Below are 16,907 nucleotides of genomic sequence, written 5' to 3' on the forward strand. Positions count from 1 at the left end.
TGTGTGTGTTTTACATTTTAATTAATGTTTATGTCACCTTGGTGTTCACCTGGATTGCTCTAATTTATCTGCTGCTTGGCGCTTAGGATGTTTTACTGCTTTGTTTAGTAACTTGTACTTTCTTCCCTTTTATATCTGCACGTTGTCAGCATAATTTTTCAGCATTTTAGGTAATGGCAAACTACTTCTAATAGTGTTTACTTTCTTCTGCTTAACTCTACTGAACACAAAGCCACTTCTATTCCTGTACTTATGGGTACCCATTTTTGAAATTTGGTTCCAAGTCTTTCTAAATGTGCTATGACAGTTTCTGAGCTGGCAGAAAATTAGATGCAGGGAGATTCTGCAATGCAGTGCCACACGTGTTTTCAGGAACTGCAACCCTGGAGAAGTTAGGCTGCGGGAATACATTAAGTATGATCCTTTATTTTAAGCAAATAAACAAAATAGTGGAAAAACAAAAGCATGCAAAATATTTTTTTACTGTAATTTCTATACTTAAAATACCTATTGTAAAATGTCCAGGGTCAGCAAAATGAAGTTTCAGGAGAATGTGTTTGAGGGTGTTGTTCTTATCTTTTACATATGTTTTTTAGAAAAATGCATCTCATAAGCACTGGCTTTCCCCACACTATTCTGCAACAGCTTTTTTTCTCATCTTTGCAGCGCACTGAATATCTTCAGGGCACGGCATCAGTTTCTCTGTCTTGCTGAGGGAGATTTAATAGAGTTAAGGGGAGAGGAGTGCCACAAGTTTCGTACCGGTTTTATACTAGGTGGCGAGTGAGGATATTGTTTCATTTTGCTGAAGTACGTGGTTTGGGCTAACTTCTTCTAACAAGATTTAAATTTAGAAGTTTCTGTGTCTGCGTGCAATGTTGTATGAGCCGGCTGTAGGCATGGAAGGGATTTTGCTGCGTGAGCTATGGTGTTATCACGAAGCAGGGCTAACTGGTTTGGGCGCAGTGCTGTTACTAGCTAATGCACTCAGGATGGTTCCCAGACCTGTGCAAATGTTTTGCGTAGTGCTGTGGTGTTATGGACTATGTGAAAGCATTCAGACCTGGCTGTTAAATTTTCCAAAGTTAAGGAGGAAACTGTACTGGACAACTTGCATCATCTTGTTCTGCACTGATGTGCTCTGCCAGGCAGGAGGAGGTGACCATGAAGTACTTAATTTTAGTAGTTGCTCCACACAAAAGGCACAAAGCTGTAAAACAAAAGTTTGTAGGCAAACCTTCAGCCGTTCTTAATCTTTGTATTTTTATATTCTACTTTTTTTTTTTTTTTTGACCTAGTTTCATGAGGCTTGTTTGCCTCTGCTGGTAATTATGCTGCTCTTGGAGAACCTCAGGTGTTGATCCCAAGGAAAAAGCTCAAAGGAGACTGTGAAGTTCCCAAGCCATGTCCTGCCCAGCAGTACGGAGGTGGAGGGGAGCCTGAGGCTGCCCACTTCCCCAGGGCTCCGCTCCTCCCACTGCCCTGCACGGTGGCTCTGCTTCAAGGCTACCCAGGAGGGATGGAAACTTTCCTTCTGTATACAGTACAGTCATTGCTCTTCTCTGAAATTCTTCTTAAATTCTAAGTTTAAAAAAAAGTTAGGAAGTAATATTTTATTTTCATGTTGATCAAACCATCAACCCATTCTTGAGGAAAAAAATTAGTAATTGAATTATACAAAGGGAAAAAAAAAGGTAAAAATAATATGCAGAAAAGTTATCGAACAACCCTCCGTAGTGTTTTGTGGACCCTCAAATGACTAGGAAACTGTGTTAAGTATTGAGTTACCTGTGAAAATAAGCTTATACCCGAAAACTGAATACTTGTATTTAGTTCTTCTAATCAGTGTCAGACACACAGCCCAGATGTCACTCTCGTCTTTGTCTCTGCCGCAGAGAGCAGCACAGCTGGTGGAGGGTGGGCTTTTTGTGTGTTGCCCTGCCAAAACTCCCCATGGAGGTGAGCAGCCCCACCGTCCCCATGCAGCCGTGGCCCTGGTGCCCCTTTGGGGACAGTCAGTGGGCTGCAGCTACTGCCAGTCCTAGCAGCTACCTGGGTTTTGGGGGGGGGGGGGGTTGTGCTTCCTAAATGAACATCTGTTATTAGAAATTGCATGAAAACTTCCAAACTCATATCATTCAAGCCATTAAACAGCTGTCAAACCCAAAGCACTTCAAGTATCCAAATGTGTCATTAAGGGTACCAGTTATCCGCCGCTGCCAATGTGCCAGGAGAAGAAAGACGTGCCAGAGCTGTTCACAGTCTGCATGGGATATTGCTATTGATTTTACGTACTGGGTGTTCAGATATTACAGTTCTTCACAGCAGGATAAAACACTCAGGTAGAAAGCTAGATCAATCCCGGGACGTACTTAAACCAGCTACCTAGAGGTGCAAATCTACTAATAATTTCGGGAGCTCTCCAGCCTCCCTCGAAAAGGCACCAGCACTGCTAAAGGTCTTTCTGAGCTTACCATCCCCTTCCAATCCATCACCCAACCTGGGACCATATTTTTCAGACTACGTTTCTCGCTGGTTGTTCTGAGGTTGCATGGATAAAAACTAATGATGCTTTCTTTGGACTCTATAGTTGATGTATATCAATTCAGGGTTTCTCATTATATTTTCAGGAGTCTTTTCTTCAGGTGTTAGTTCTGGGAAGCAGTAACTGCAAATTATTCCTTTGGTGCCAAATAACTCTGATTTGTTAGGGCTGTCAGATTCCTTAAATAGCAGTTGTGGTGGTGATAATTTTAAGTTTTGGAGAGTAAGACAAGAGGCAGAATAGGCTGTGAAAAATAACACACAGCTCTTCAAGTCGTGACTTCGTTAACAAACGCTCTCTCTTGGGCAGCCCCACATAGCTGTTGTATACCCTGAAACGCATTTGTGTACAGCCTGGGAACAGTGATGGGGAAACAAAAGACATTGCACAGGATGAGCCAAACCGACTTGTGTTAATGAAGATGGGACATGGTTCGTATGCCTGTAATGTGCTGGACAAGTATGAAAGGAAATTTTCTGTATTTTTGTGACTCTTATGCAATTCTTTGCCTCATTAACTTCCTGTAGCAGTGAGTTTCACTGTTGAAGTCATATTTGCATGTTAATGAGCTGCAGTCACAGAGATGCGTTAGCTGTCTGAGTGTGCATATGCATATTTTGTAATGTAATTTAACCCGTGAAGATCCACACACATTTTGACAGAAAACAAAAAAGGAACCTAGTAGCTTTTGAGAAGTGTTTATTCTCTGCTGTGTCGTGCATGCGACTGGAGTCTGGCTTGCTCTCCTGTCCCTGATCTCAGTCTCAGCTTTTTCTTGGAGGCTTTAGTTTCTGGCCTTCTGCTTGTTCTTGCCATTTAAAAAGAAAGATCTGTGCTCACAACAAACACACCAGCCAGCAAGACTGGCCTTCCTTTTTTCTTAGCAAGCACCATGTAAACACAATAGCTTCAATAAACAAATTCGCCTTGTAACTCTATAATAATGCTTCTGTTTCAACAAGTTTGTTTTGTCAAAGGGAAAGTGCTATTGCAGCTGTATCTGTTCAACACTCCTGGAGCAGTGACTGAAGTAGCTCCAGAAAGCACAAGCCAAAATACAGAATCTAGTATTTGTTTTACACTGATTTGAATGAATAAGGAAATGCTGTTCTTTCTCTCTGCTAACTTGGCTTCTTCATGAAGCCTCCCAGCTGTGTAAGCCTTTGTTTTGCAACAGATTGAATGGGCTGCACAAATATTGCTGGCAATTTTTTAGTGGAACATGGAAGTTGATCCTGAAAGTTAGAAATACCTGTGTTGCTCCCCCAGAGTGGTATATATAGGTCACTGTGCAATTTCTGTACAAGTCTACACTCTGTTACGTGAAAAGCTGAAGTTTCACAAATGTCCAGGTATCCAGAATTAGATATTAGCTCTATTGCCTGTCACATCTGAAAAGGTAAGATGAATTCATATGGAGAAGACCGCACGTGCAAAGTTTATACATTGTTTTAAACATCAGAATGCAGGTTAGAATGGTATTTATTGATTGGCTTTTTGCTGGCTGTCACTACAGGGAAGCCTGTTACTGGTGTCATAATATCCCAGCAAGACCTGCGCTTAATTCTTCAAATCCAGACACAGCATCATATTTTTCAATATCAAATTCTATCATATATTTATTAAGGTGGAACAAAAGCATTGTTTCACCTTTTATCTGCTGAAAAAATGCCATTTTCTAATCTAGAAATATGCACACAATAGCAGAAGTCGGGAAAAAAAGATAAATATTTCTGTAGAGCTTATTTTCAATGTGGCAAGGTTGGTGGGTTTGGGTTTTTTTTTTTTTTTTGTTTGGGGTTTGTTGAGGTTTTTTTTTCCAAAACTGCTTTTTACAGGAAAATATTCTTATAAATGCCTGTCCAGACATTCTTTCTCCTTTTGTCACATGCTGATACAGCATAACCAATACCTCAGCCGTGGTTCACACCAGAATATTTAGAGCATGGCTATGTAATTCATGGGGAAAAAAACCCAATATATAGTCAAGTGTTTTCCACTGTTAGACAAAAATCACCACAATTTATATCAATACATTCCAATGAAATCAGGCATCCAGCTCTGTTAAAAATTAAAACTCAAAATTCATACAAAGATGAATAATCACAGGCCTATTTGAATTCATGCTTCTATCCAAGCAGATGTAGGTTATGTACAGAAGAAATTCTGCTAATTTCATGTCTGAATATAAATAATTAAACCAAGAAGTACTTTTGTACGTACTAAATGATGGTCTTCTATAAACGATGCAGCAATTCAATTTGTTCAGCGTTTTTTCTGGTGCTGTGTAGCTCCCACGACTGGTGCTTTGATGTTAGGGGTAGCTGGGAAATGATTAATCTGTTGCAGTTTCATAATTAATTAATTTATATTTTGGTCAGTTCTGCAGCACTTTGCATTTCTGTACCCAGCTGCCTAATTAATGTTTGCATAGCACTTGGAACAGATAAAGCACCGAATGACTCCTATTAATATAATTACTTCTCAAACATGACCCAGCCCTTGGCTTTGTGGCACTCGGTAAGCTGTCGCTGAAGCTCGCTGGAGAAGGCCTTTGCTGATGAGATCTGTCTTGCCCTTCATACTTTGGGGTTTTTTTCTGAATTACTCGGGGGGGGGGGGGGGGGGGGGGTGTTCACTTTAAGCTCCCGCTATTTTCAAACGCTTTAGAAAGAGCCTTGGCCGAGGCCCCCTTCTCCCCACCCCGGGTGCGCCATCTTGTGGACTGGCGGCCATTAGCCGTGGGCGAGCTGGTCACGTCCCCGCTTCTGCTTTAAAGGGGTCCGGACCAATCAGGACGAGAGACGTGGCCGGCGAGGGACACGTGAGAGCACGCGCTGCCGATAAAAGCGGGCAGCAGCGGGGAGCGGCCGCAGTGGCTGCGGCTTGAGGGCTGTGGGAAGGGGCTCCTGTCCGTGCCTCTGCCGAGGGCTGAGTGAGTTTTGTACCTGTCCTTTGAGCTCGAGTTATGGTTAATGTGCTGAAGCGACCCAGTCTGCGGAGGGTTTCAGGCGTTAGTTAAAACGGCCTGATCTGCAGTGGGCCTCGGGGACAGGTTTTGTGAAATGACCGGCTCTGCGCAGGGTCCAGCTTAAAGTAAAGTTTTGATTGTAACAACAGCTTTGTGTCACGGTTCTACCGAGGATGCCTAAAGATTCTGCCTGCTGCCGTAGCGGTGGGTGATGAGGTCCCAGGAGAGCGGTGATGTAACACCAACAACACAGTGTGCTAGCTGTGAGTTACAGGTTTTCCACTGAAAACCAAATACTTAACATCATATAACCTTACTGTCTGAGGAAACGCGCTGCCAGAGATTATTGCCTATGAGTGCACTGGTCTTCCTTTAGAAAAGTTTTTAAAAGCTGCCTAAAAGCGTGCTTTAAATTGTCAATAAAAGGCAGTGCTGAATAGTTACTCCTGCGGAGGGCTTTGGACAGGCATTTGCTGGAATAAAAGGCATTTTCTGGAATAAAAGGCTGCTCTTAGTCACAGCTGGGGCTGGCTGCTGCCAGCAGGAGAGGACAGTAAATGGTGGGGTGGAGACGGGTCGCTTGGGCGAAGATACAGGTCACTTCTGCAGGGGGGACAGCCTTTGCTGTGGCAAATTCTGTTAATTTTTTAACAGTCATGGAATTAGATTTTATCCATTTCCTGGCAATGTCTGGACTCCACTGTGATGTTCAGCTGCCTAAGATGGTTAACCATTGGTTTGAGTGTAGTGTCAGCTCCACCTGTGTCCCAACCAACATTATGGCCTGTTGAATATGGTTAAACTGATGTGTGTTAAATGTGCTTTCACCGTGTCAGGGGACGGTTTTGTTATAGCTGATAGTTGTGGTGTTAATGGGACATGCTGCTGTAAAAGTAAAGGCTTTGGAGGTAAGAACAGCTGTAAGTGGTGAAGTGAAGACAGCGTTACAGTTTGCTGTGGATAATGGTTGGCAGTATGGGATCCCGAGACATGCCGTGGAAGCGATGCAGGAGCTGGCAGAGGTCTTTTCCCTTCCTCAGCACTTGCGCTGGAGTCCTCCCAGGAAAGGTCCTTTCCTTGTACTTTTTGTTGCTGATTAGAGCTCAAGGGTCTTGAACTCAAGCCAGAAAGCATAACTCTAATGTCAGTTCTACAAATTTTGTACAATTAAAATTCTTCTCATTTCAATTTGGGCTGAAAAGTCAAAGAAGTGGGGTCATCAGCACTGCTAAGTGCATCAGCCATTGTCTTCTCCAAGCCTGTCAAAGTTTGCTGCTGCAGTGGAAACCCTGCTAGAAACTTCATTTGGCTGTTTCTTTTCATTCTGTAATGCCAGTCTGCTGTGTTTCCTGGGCAAGCCTAGACTGTCTCTAAGGATGGGCAAAAGCTTCCTTAATACATATAAATGTGTAAACAGAATTGAAGGTGCTGTTGAGGTGGTGATGATTGTAATGGGTGACAATAATAATAATACGGTGCTATGTATTATAGTACAGAGGTTTGAAGCCAGAGGACATGTAATTCTACCATGAAGCAACTCAAGCTGGAGATGAAAAGATGATGGTTTAAACTCGGGAAATAAAGAGTGAGAGGGGAAGAAACTTCAGAGGGAAGAATTGTTAGAGCCAAGAGGGCACTGGGATAAGAATGATTAAATCCGAAGTGGGAAACAACTCATTTAAACTGAAACCAGAAGACTTTAGATGCCAAAGTGGGATTCTACAGTATCACTCAACTGTACATAGCTGTAAAGGGGAGCTAAGACAATGTATGCCATTATGTAATTTATGCTTATTTAGGGATTATATGGCAAGTTTTTCTGTGATTGCAGAGGATTTGACTCCACCTCACAGGAGGACTGTATCCATCTTACATTGCTGATCTGGCAGCAGTGAAGCCCTCACTAGATGTGACCTGACTCTGATTTAGGCCATAATTTCCTAAATTATAAAGTTAGAGACCATATCAATGCAACTTTCTCATTTCTCTTTTACATGCAGATGATTAGGTATATTATGTTTTTCTGTTTTACTCGCAAGTCCATCTGGGCAAGTTTAATTACATCTTCTCAAAAGTTATTGGGGTAAGATGATGCACTTTAAATAAAACAGAGACTATACAGACATTTTTATAAGCAGATGTGCCAACTATCTGGCTGTGTATTGATCCCCTGTGTGTTTTATATGATGCCTCTTTTCAATTTAGCTTCTTTGCATTTGAATTAGTGTGTAGGTATTGAAATTAAATCTCACTTAGGGACTTACAAAAATACCTACTTCTCCAAGCATCTATCAAATTAGGGAGAATACGGACCCAAAATACTGCTTTATTGCAAATAAAAATGAAGTTTTATGGCAAAATTTGAGGTGATTAGTCTATTGCTTTATAGATAAAATACTGTATGATTCTTAGAAAATCTAAATATTATTGGAAAGGGACCTCATTTTGTAATGCTTCTGTGGTCATTGAGGAGAATGAGAAGGTAAGAGATGCGGTGCAATGCAAAACCTGCCAGGTTGGGCGCTGGGGCTTGTTGCTGGCTCCGTCTCTGGGGTTTGATTTAGACAACTGCATTTTTGTATGGTCTGAGAACTGCAGTACTGGGCTACAGTGTATATCTAGAAATAATGGTACATGTATTCATTGCATGCAAGACCCTGTTCTCGCACCTCTTGAGATTCAGGTTTGGAGCTTGTGTTTACTGCTGTTTGTCTTCAATTGCTGGGGAAAGTCTGGGATAACTAGTCAGAAACCTGCCTCTGTGTAAACTTTTCATCCCCTGACACTGCCCTGCATAGGTACAAAATTTCTTTTCCTTTTCTCCACACTTTCATGGGTATTTTCATCATTTAGAATAGTAACAGGAGCCACTGGGGGAACCATTAGTTTCTACTCAGACTTGTGGGGTTAAATCCCTTGGTTTTGCCTTCTGCCCTTACCTCGTGCAGCAGAGCATTAACTGACCGAAAATGATGTTGGCAGCGATCATTATTATTTGGATAAAGGTCTTTCAGCTAAGCAGCAATCAAGGGTGATCATCCAAATGGAATAAAAGGGGAAAGGGTCAATTCAACTTTGATAATTATAGTAGTATAAATGTGGGCAATAGCAGAATTACCCTTTACTGACAGCTAAATGTGTAAATAGGCTGACAGAGCATTGCTGGCTAATGTTACCCATACAGAAAGTGAGGCTCTTCACTACATCTGCGTGATTCTGTAGGGTCTCTTACAGAAATGCATGTTGTCTTCTGCAGCTAGGCACTGGTTGTCACAAGTGCTCCGGGTCTTACAGGATTTGGGCCATTAAATAGAACAGATGCTTATGTATTCTTGCAAGTTTGTGCTCAAAGTCAGTCTATGGCAAGTAAGTGGGCTGCTCACAGTAAATATTGCTTTTAATGAATAGAGCACAGAATGCTATAGTGCAGCTCATTCATCTGAACATTGTTTAATGCTGGTTTATTGAAGCGTTTGTCAAATGCTGTGACAGTCTGTGCTCTGAAATTAAAGATATACTCGTGACAGGCTGCACTGACTCATTATTGCAAGTTTTAGTAAAGTTTTCCTGTATATTATGATGAAAAAGCGAAACTTGCACATTATCACTTCAGTGCTTCAATTTGTTTTTCCTTATGTATTTGAATTTTTTTATTTTGCAATAAAATATACGTATTTAGCTTCATAAATCAAACTAAGACACAATTGTTAAATAGTCTATATCATATTAATTAGGCTGTGAAGCAAGGCAAGCATTACAACCATTTATAATCGCGTGCTGAAGAAGTTGCTAATCAATGAGACAGGCAACTAATTAACCAGCCAGCAGTCAGCATCTTCAGCTGAAGTTGGTGACTTTCAACTTCATTAAACTTTCCAGGTGTCAGTGAAAGTATGAAAAATATATCTATTTTAATATATTGATGTGTCTTAATTCCACTTTTCTGAGTTTAAATGTATGAAGATTGCATCTGTTTTAAGGGAAATTGTCATTTATAAAACATCCCATGTCCATATTGTATAGCTGAAAAGAAACAACATAGTCCGAGAAAGCTTTGTTTGAACTCTGTGCAGCGTATGTTGAGTACAGCGTGAATTTAGATGGCTTCCTCTTTGTGTCTGAAATACCTGCTGTACCATCTTTTAATTTGTACCTTCCAAGCCTTCATGGATGCAAATAGATCCCTGACAAAGTTCAGAGTATTACCATTGTTTTTACTTGTGAAAAGCAGATAATATAATGGGTGTTCATTGACACTTGCAAGAATAATTTATTTCTGCCCCTGCAAGCTTTTTGTCTGTGTAAACAGACAACATGAAACGCTCGCTGAGAGCCAAATCAAGCTTTATTCCTGTAGCATTCACTCTCCTTCCATTTTTCATATGGTCCACACGAAATGGCATTTTTTCTGAGTTCGCGCTGTGTGGGCTTTACTAGAAGACATCTAAAGAGGGACTTGAAAGAAGGCAGGTTGATGGTTGGGCTTTCTGGGATATGAAAGCAGGGAGTAATGCAGAAGACACAGCAAGATAAAGAGGGGCTTGAGGCAGCTGGATGCACGGGTGGAATGAAGATGAGAAATATGCACTTCTCGGCGACGGAAAAATTGTTTCCAAATTCTTGGTGTCAAGTAACCTTTATCAGATTGTCTTTTATAATGTCCCTTAAAAGAGGAATTGTATATGAAACAAATAATGGCATTGTTATATTTTTGAGCTTTACTGCTGAAGTCCAGGTTGTGGCGATTTGGCAATAAACTGAAGTATCATGTTGTTTTACCTTGCACATTTGTCATGATTTTGTGATCCCCTTGAATGTGTAATGCAGATCCAATGCTTTGGTTGATGCTCAAGTACACTGTGACCATACCCAGAGAAAGTAAATACAGGCAACTCTGAAATTGAAAACATAACTGAAAGGGATGATACTTACTGCCAATTAAAGTAAAAAAAAAGGTAGGAAGAAAGGGTTAAGGAGAGACAAGCTTCATTCTTGCCATTTTCTTCCTGAGGGAAGAAGTATCTTTGAAAGAGGCAGAGATGTGAGACCAGCATGCAGGCTGAGGAGGGGTACATCTGCCAGTACAGAAATGATGGCTAACATGACAGCTCTGAAAGAACAATTAAAAAAGACTCCCAAAAATTTCTTATGGACGTCAAAACAGGGAGAGTTGGGGGGGGAGAGGGATTGATAGGGTCTTGAAGGATGGCCAGAGGGGTCCAGCTGTAACCAGGGCACCTAGATGAGAGGGAGCTGGAAGATGCTTTTGCCATTGTGTGTATGTATGTGTGTGTTGGCTCTCTTCAGTCCCTCTGGGTTAGGAACATTTTGAAGTACTTAGGGAGAGAAAACAAGTCTGAAAGGCAGTGCAGCACATAATCAAACTGTTACTAAAATATGTATTCCTCAACTAGAATAAAAATGCTCTCCGTAGCAATAGAAAGATGATGCCTCTTCTGAGTCAGGAAGCTCAGCTGCAACTCTCAAGTCAAGTGGCCGAGAACAGTTATCAGTAATGGCTATGTCTCTCATTTTATAGATTGGAAAAAACTGTGCAGATTCTCAGTTTTTTCATACGTGATTGTGAGTACTGACACTGGGCGGAGTGGGTCCCCTTTCCAGGGAGGGAGGACAGGCGCTGCATCCTTATTAATCTGTCCTCACTAATGTTAGCTACTCATTTCAAAATACGATAGCTAGTTTCCAGCATATGTAACGTACAGCTGCAAGGCATTTCCTTTTCTTACTTTCAAGGTCTAAATAGCATGGTGCATATTATAAAGCATGTGTCCTCTTTTTTCTTAGTGAAAAGCAGAGGTTGTCTGTGTATTTTCTTAGTTGTTGTAATATCCTTGTAATAACACTCTTCAAACAACTAATTGGAAAATAATCAGCATAGAATTTTCCACAGTTTATTAACACTGACTTTCCTTCATCAAGTTTAGCAGTCACATTTCTTGATCTCTACTGCATTTCTGCACAAACTTGCATGTTTTCTTTTTTCTCGGTTTTGTTGGTATCTTCATGTACTTAGGGTAGAATACAGAAGTTATTCCCTAATGAAAGGCAAAGGAGTGACATGCCATCAGTTAGCGGGAGGAGAGAGAATCTAGCGCTTTCCCATGTAAATTATGTGAATCCTGGATGTAAGCCAGGCATTCATTTTGTTAAAATGGGGTTTGATAATTGAAACTAATTTAACATCGACCCCATTAAGTTGCATTTTATTGCTCATTTAATATGCCTGTCTCACAAGCTCCCAGAACTAGGAAGTGGCTTTGTAACGTGAGTTTATAATTTGTCAAAGCTCCAGCCGTACAGGTAAATGCTGAGTTTGCTCTGTAGGATCAGCACCAATGTGTGCAACAGATGTTTTGCCTATGTTTGGTCAACACGGTATTTTTATGCAGAGTTGTGTATCAGATCAGCACTGGTGCAAGTGGGTTAAGCTGAACAGCTTGAGTTTGTGCAGATTTGCTGTGGAAAGACTCTTCCTTTGTCCGGAAAGCAGCCTTGTGGGCCCAGCAGAGCCCTCCCCATCACTCTCTGCAGGGTCCTGCATCCCCTGTGCTCCTTCAGAAAGGAAAGGTTTGTCAGACCTGACATATAACCCCAGTCCTCCAATAGCACAAGTCATTATATTGACTTCTGCCAAAGAATGCCAATTTAAATCAGCTGAGCAGCTGGCTCATGTTTCATGACACAGGATTTCCATGTTCTGCCATCCTGCTTCTGGTTTCCTTTGTCTTACTGTTCTTTTGCATGATTTCTGTATTTCACCACTAGCTAAATATTTTCTGCAGCTTATGAATCACTAAATAGTCTCATAATTGGTTGGCATCAATTTTGGTACTAATTGCAGTGCAGCACTGTGTGATGGTTACTCAAACAGAGTTGTATTCATCAAAACAGCAGTGAGCAAAAAAAAAGGTTAAAGGGCAAGAAAATACAGAATTGTGCAAACAACTGTGATGGATGTTTGTTTACAAACATGTTCTCTTCTGCAACTCTGGCTGCAGGAGTGGCGTATGAATGATGAATTACTGGAGCTTTACCCTTGTGAAATGGCAACAAGAGAGAAGCAGTAAGAGTGCGCCTGGGTTACATCATGGGGCCTGGGGACAGGGAGTGAAAGGGACCAAGCTGTGTATCGGCGCCGATGAAGCATAGGAATGCTGCAAACCCAACCAAAGTTACTTAAAAGGAAAGTGGAGTTAAAAGGCACAGCTGATGCTACTACACGTGTAGTACAAACTAGGTAAGAATGTGTACAGCTATTTAAAATTATATCCATGTCTGAAAAGCACTAGAAGAGGCATTCTGTGCTTGGTTTTACCTGCTACTTTATAATCCAGACCACATTTAAAGCACATGGCTAATGTCTCCTTTTTTAAATGTACATGCACGCAAATGAATATAAAGGATAGAAAATTTGTGTGAGGCAAAGCATACAATTATCTCACTCATCATGAAATAGCAACATTTGGCAGGTACTACTCACATTAATTAAAACAGTATAGGGTGCCGGAAAGGGGAGACTTGGATGTTATGCTGATGAAGGATTTAGAGCTCATTTGTACCATCAAAATGCTTTGCAAGAGTTGACACAGGGAATTGTCTATATTGAGTAGTCTCGGTGCTGAATTGCTGGGTCATGATGTTTTGTTTCTTCTCACCCAAAAATAGTGATTTCCATTCTGGAGTAGAAATTACATTGAAAATCAATGAGATCCTGCTTTAAAAACAAACAAAATATACTTTCTCTGTCTATGAATGTCCTCAGGAATCAGATCAAACCCAGAGAGAAAGCAGGTCAGCCTTGTCTTCAGCACACTGTTATGTTTAGTGTTTAGACCATCCTGAGCAGATTGAGAAACCAGTGCAGACCAGAGGCAGGAGATGAAGAAACCATGGGCAGGGCTGCAAGAGTTTAGGCCCAACTTCACGTGAGTCTGCAGCTGCAGACATCTGTAGCATGTGCCAGTGGAGTACAGCATGTCTGGGGGATGAAGTCCTGATCTTGCAGCACTGCTTGGACAGTTTGAAAAGGTCAGGAAATGCATAACCAAGGCAGATAAAAGCACAGGAGATGGGAATCTGACATGGGATTTGGGGAAGAGAAATCTTCACCTTAGCCTTTGGGTACTGGTAGTTATTCCTGGAATAAGGATGTTCTATTGGCATCATTGCAGGCAGTAATAGTCTGATTGCTGTGTTTCTCATTTTTTTTTTTGAGTGGTGTTGAACCAAGCTTTTAAAAATTTATTTGAAGTCAAGATTTCAGTTTGTTCCAACACCTATCAGTGTTTCTGTGCAGGTGTGGCTGTGCTGGTTTTGAAACATGCTTTCTGTATACAAAATGTGCTTATAGCATTGGTTTTTCTCAGCAATACAAGCTAAATGTGCCTGTCAGTGTTTTGCAGGATTGATTTGTAAAAGGTTGTTAGCCTGTTAGGTCTTACATGTTAGAGTCAGCAGTAGCATTTACAGTTCTTGTAAGGTGTTGTGTTTAAAATGAAGGCAGAGGCTTTTAACACTTTTTAATTTATCTTTCCTTAATGTGACATCCAATTACTTGTAAAACTTAACCACCTCTTCTTATTTTTAAGTGTAGACATTCTCTGGCATTTTACTGCTTTCTTCTAAAAGTATTTAGGAGAAGACGCATGAAAATACAGCAGTTAGCAAGGATTTTATGTAATTTGAGAGATGTCATAACATTGCTTAAAAAAACCAAAAGAGCGAGCATTTTTAATGTGTCAGCTGATAAACTGTGCCAGTCCAAATCAGTGAAATTACAAAAGCCAAGATCTTGTGTGCTTAATAATCAGTAAGACAGAGATTGTGGCAAAAACAGCTTCCTGCAGGAAAGCTGTGTCCAAAAGGCTGAAGTTTTGCATTAATGTTTATTGTGATTTTGTCAGGCTTAATTCTCTTTGTATTCTTCTGAAGCTTTTTTTTTTTTTTTTTTTTTTTTTTTTTTGTGAAGGAAATTGAATTGTGGCACCTGGGAGTGCTGCAGAGAGCAGAGGGGCTCTTGGTCTCAGGGTGCGGTGCCTGGGAGGCTGCTCCGTATTTTGGGCTCCAGTCCCTCCTGCCTGCGTGACCGACTGGTGCAGCACGAAGAGAAGGACGAGGGTTGTTTAACACTGTTTGCTGTGGTTGCAGCACTGTGTGTGAACGTGGCGTTGTTACTGGTAGCACAGGTTTTGCCATTGCTGGTTCTTGGTGTGTACTTCGGGTGCATGGACAGCAGGAGGACCGTGAGGAGCTCAAGTGCCGGCAGCGAGGTTCTGAGTGTAGACACAAGGCAAATTCACAGCTAGAAAAATGCCTTCCAGTGCACCGAACTGCTAGTGTGCACACCCGAGAGCTCCCTTGGTTGCCCCTGGCAGAGCCAGGGGGGGCAGTGGAAAAGTGGAAAAATTTAGAGAAAACACCAAAGCATTTTCCACCACTTTGCTTAATTGTACTCGAGGACACAGAGGAAGCCCTGCTGACGTACTGTGCAGGAGTTATGTCTTGTCCCTTGCAATCGTTGTTTACTGTGAACAGGAGAATGTAGTAGTTTAAAAACTATTTAAGTTGTTTCTAAAGACTTTAGAAGATCTCATGTAAATTCATTAGTTACTCTGCAGCTGCACATATAGCATTTAAAGTAATAAAAAATGTATTAGTTTCACTATACAAATGTATTAGCATCCAGTCTGTACTTAAATGAAAAATGTCTTAGCTAAACCATATGAATGTATTACCAGCATCTCTGTAGCTGTATAATGCTTAACTTGAGCTATCCTTCATTATTAGTACAATCTAAAATATACAATAAATGCCGCAAACAAATTCCACATAGAGACTTTAAGTGACAAAAAACCCCTGTGTTCACCAAATTTCTGCATTTATTTTCAGTGCTAATCTATAGCAGTGCAAGGGCAATCCTCTGAAAGCGAAGCGTGTTGTAACTAAGCTCCTGGAGAGTGTTCTCGTGGGTAGGAGCACAGCTTAGTTTGCTGGGACTGTAGTTTTCTTGTGAGAAGAATTTATTTTTGCTTATTTTGTAACTGTCTTACAGTCATGAAAATGTGTACCTACAAATGTTTGCTTGTTTGGACTTATACCAGAAAGTCACTAATTCTTGATTCATTGCACTTCCCCAAAAGGGAGACAGATGAAGAACAAAACACAATGAGAAGACAGTAACAGGGGCGGGTGACCAAATTGCCCGAGGGAGAGTGCCAAAGGGTGTGAGGTTTCAGGCTGCATGGCAGACTGTGCTCATTTGTAAATCTCAGCGTTTCCATTAAAAATGATATCGTATCTCCCTTGCAGGAGAGAAATTGTAGAAAGAGACAAGGCCTTGCAAATTTCTTTAAAAGTCTATTTTTTTAAAAAGTTTTTTTTTAAGTACCATAAAACCCTTTAAAATGCAGAGGTATGAAAGAAAAACTACAGGATTTTTGAGAGTCTTTTCTTTCGGTAATGTGAGCAATAAAAAAGTAGATGTCAGTAAACCATTTTTTTTTTTTGTATTGTATTGGAAAACAAGAAGAATATGTATGAGGATAAGCATAACCACAACCTGTTTGAGAATATGATTCAGAATTAGGTGTTTATGGTTCAGCACATGCATTCAAAACAGGAGTGTAGGGGTGCGTGTGTGGGGGCTGGTTAATTAGAAAGCTGTCTGATTTCCCTAAAGAAGCTATGATATAGTGATAAAAAACGTAATCCTCTGTGGTGTGCATCCTTTACTGGATCAGCCATATTAAAGATCACGTTAGTTTTTACCCGAAGTAAGGCTGTGGTGTGTGCATACAGTGATTATTCAATTTCCAACACCGAGCCCTGACACGTTACCTATGGAGTCGGAGCAGACAATGCCTGTAAAGTGATTGTGATGTATTTGGATACAGCTGCTGCTTTCATAAACCTACAGGTACAAGATGACACTAACTGCCTTCCCCACTGATAACCATGTACTGGGGAACCTCATCTGAGTTAAATTGGACACAACGAAATCAGGATGCCCAGGAAGACAGAGTAGAAGTTGGAAGATGCTCTGCTGCAAAGCAATCCATACATTGCTTACTCTTGCAAATTGGCTGCTTGCTCCTGGATTCTGGCACTCCTGGGGGAGCGGATGCAGCTCTGCCGGGCATCACAAAGAGGGATTTTGCTCCCGGTGGTGGCCAGAGGTGTTTCTTCACCAGTTTTGTGAGAATTTTCAGTCTTAGAAGCAGCAAGTTTCCTTACCAGTAGCAGTAATGAACCAGGCAGCACCTCCCATATGCCCCCAGGTCACAGATAGTTTTATTATTTTAAATTAGTGTATTTGTGAGTTCACATTCATTTTCAAGGGGTTTTTCTCATGAAAACTCTGCTCCCTTGACC

At 41.1% G+C, this 16,907-nt stretch overlaps 1 protein-coding gene across 8 annotated transcripts in view; it reads left to right on the top strand.

Moving 5' to 3' along the window:
• LOC128137068 (contactin-4) overlaps positions 1-16,907 on the top strand; it is a 351,999-nt gene that overhangs the window by 183,086 nt on the left and 152,006 nt on the right. The window lies entirely within an intron of this gene.

The sequence above is a fragment of the Harpia harpyja genome, chromosome Z, assembly GCF_026419915.1.
Source record: "Harpia harpyja isolate bHarHar1 chromosome Z, bHarHar1 primary haplotype, whole genome shotgun sequence".
Classification (NCBI taxonomy): Eukaryota; Metazoa; Chordata; class Aves; order Accipitriformes; family Accipitridae; genus Harpia; species Harpia harpyja.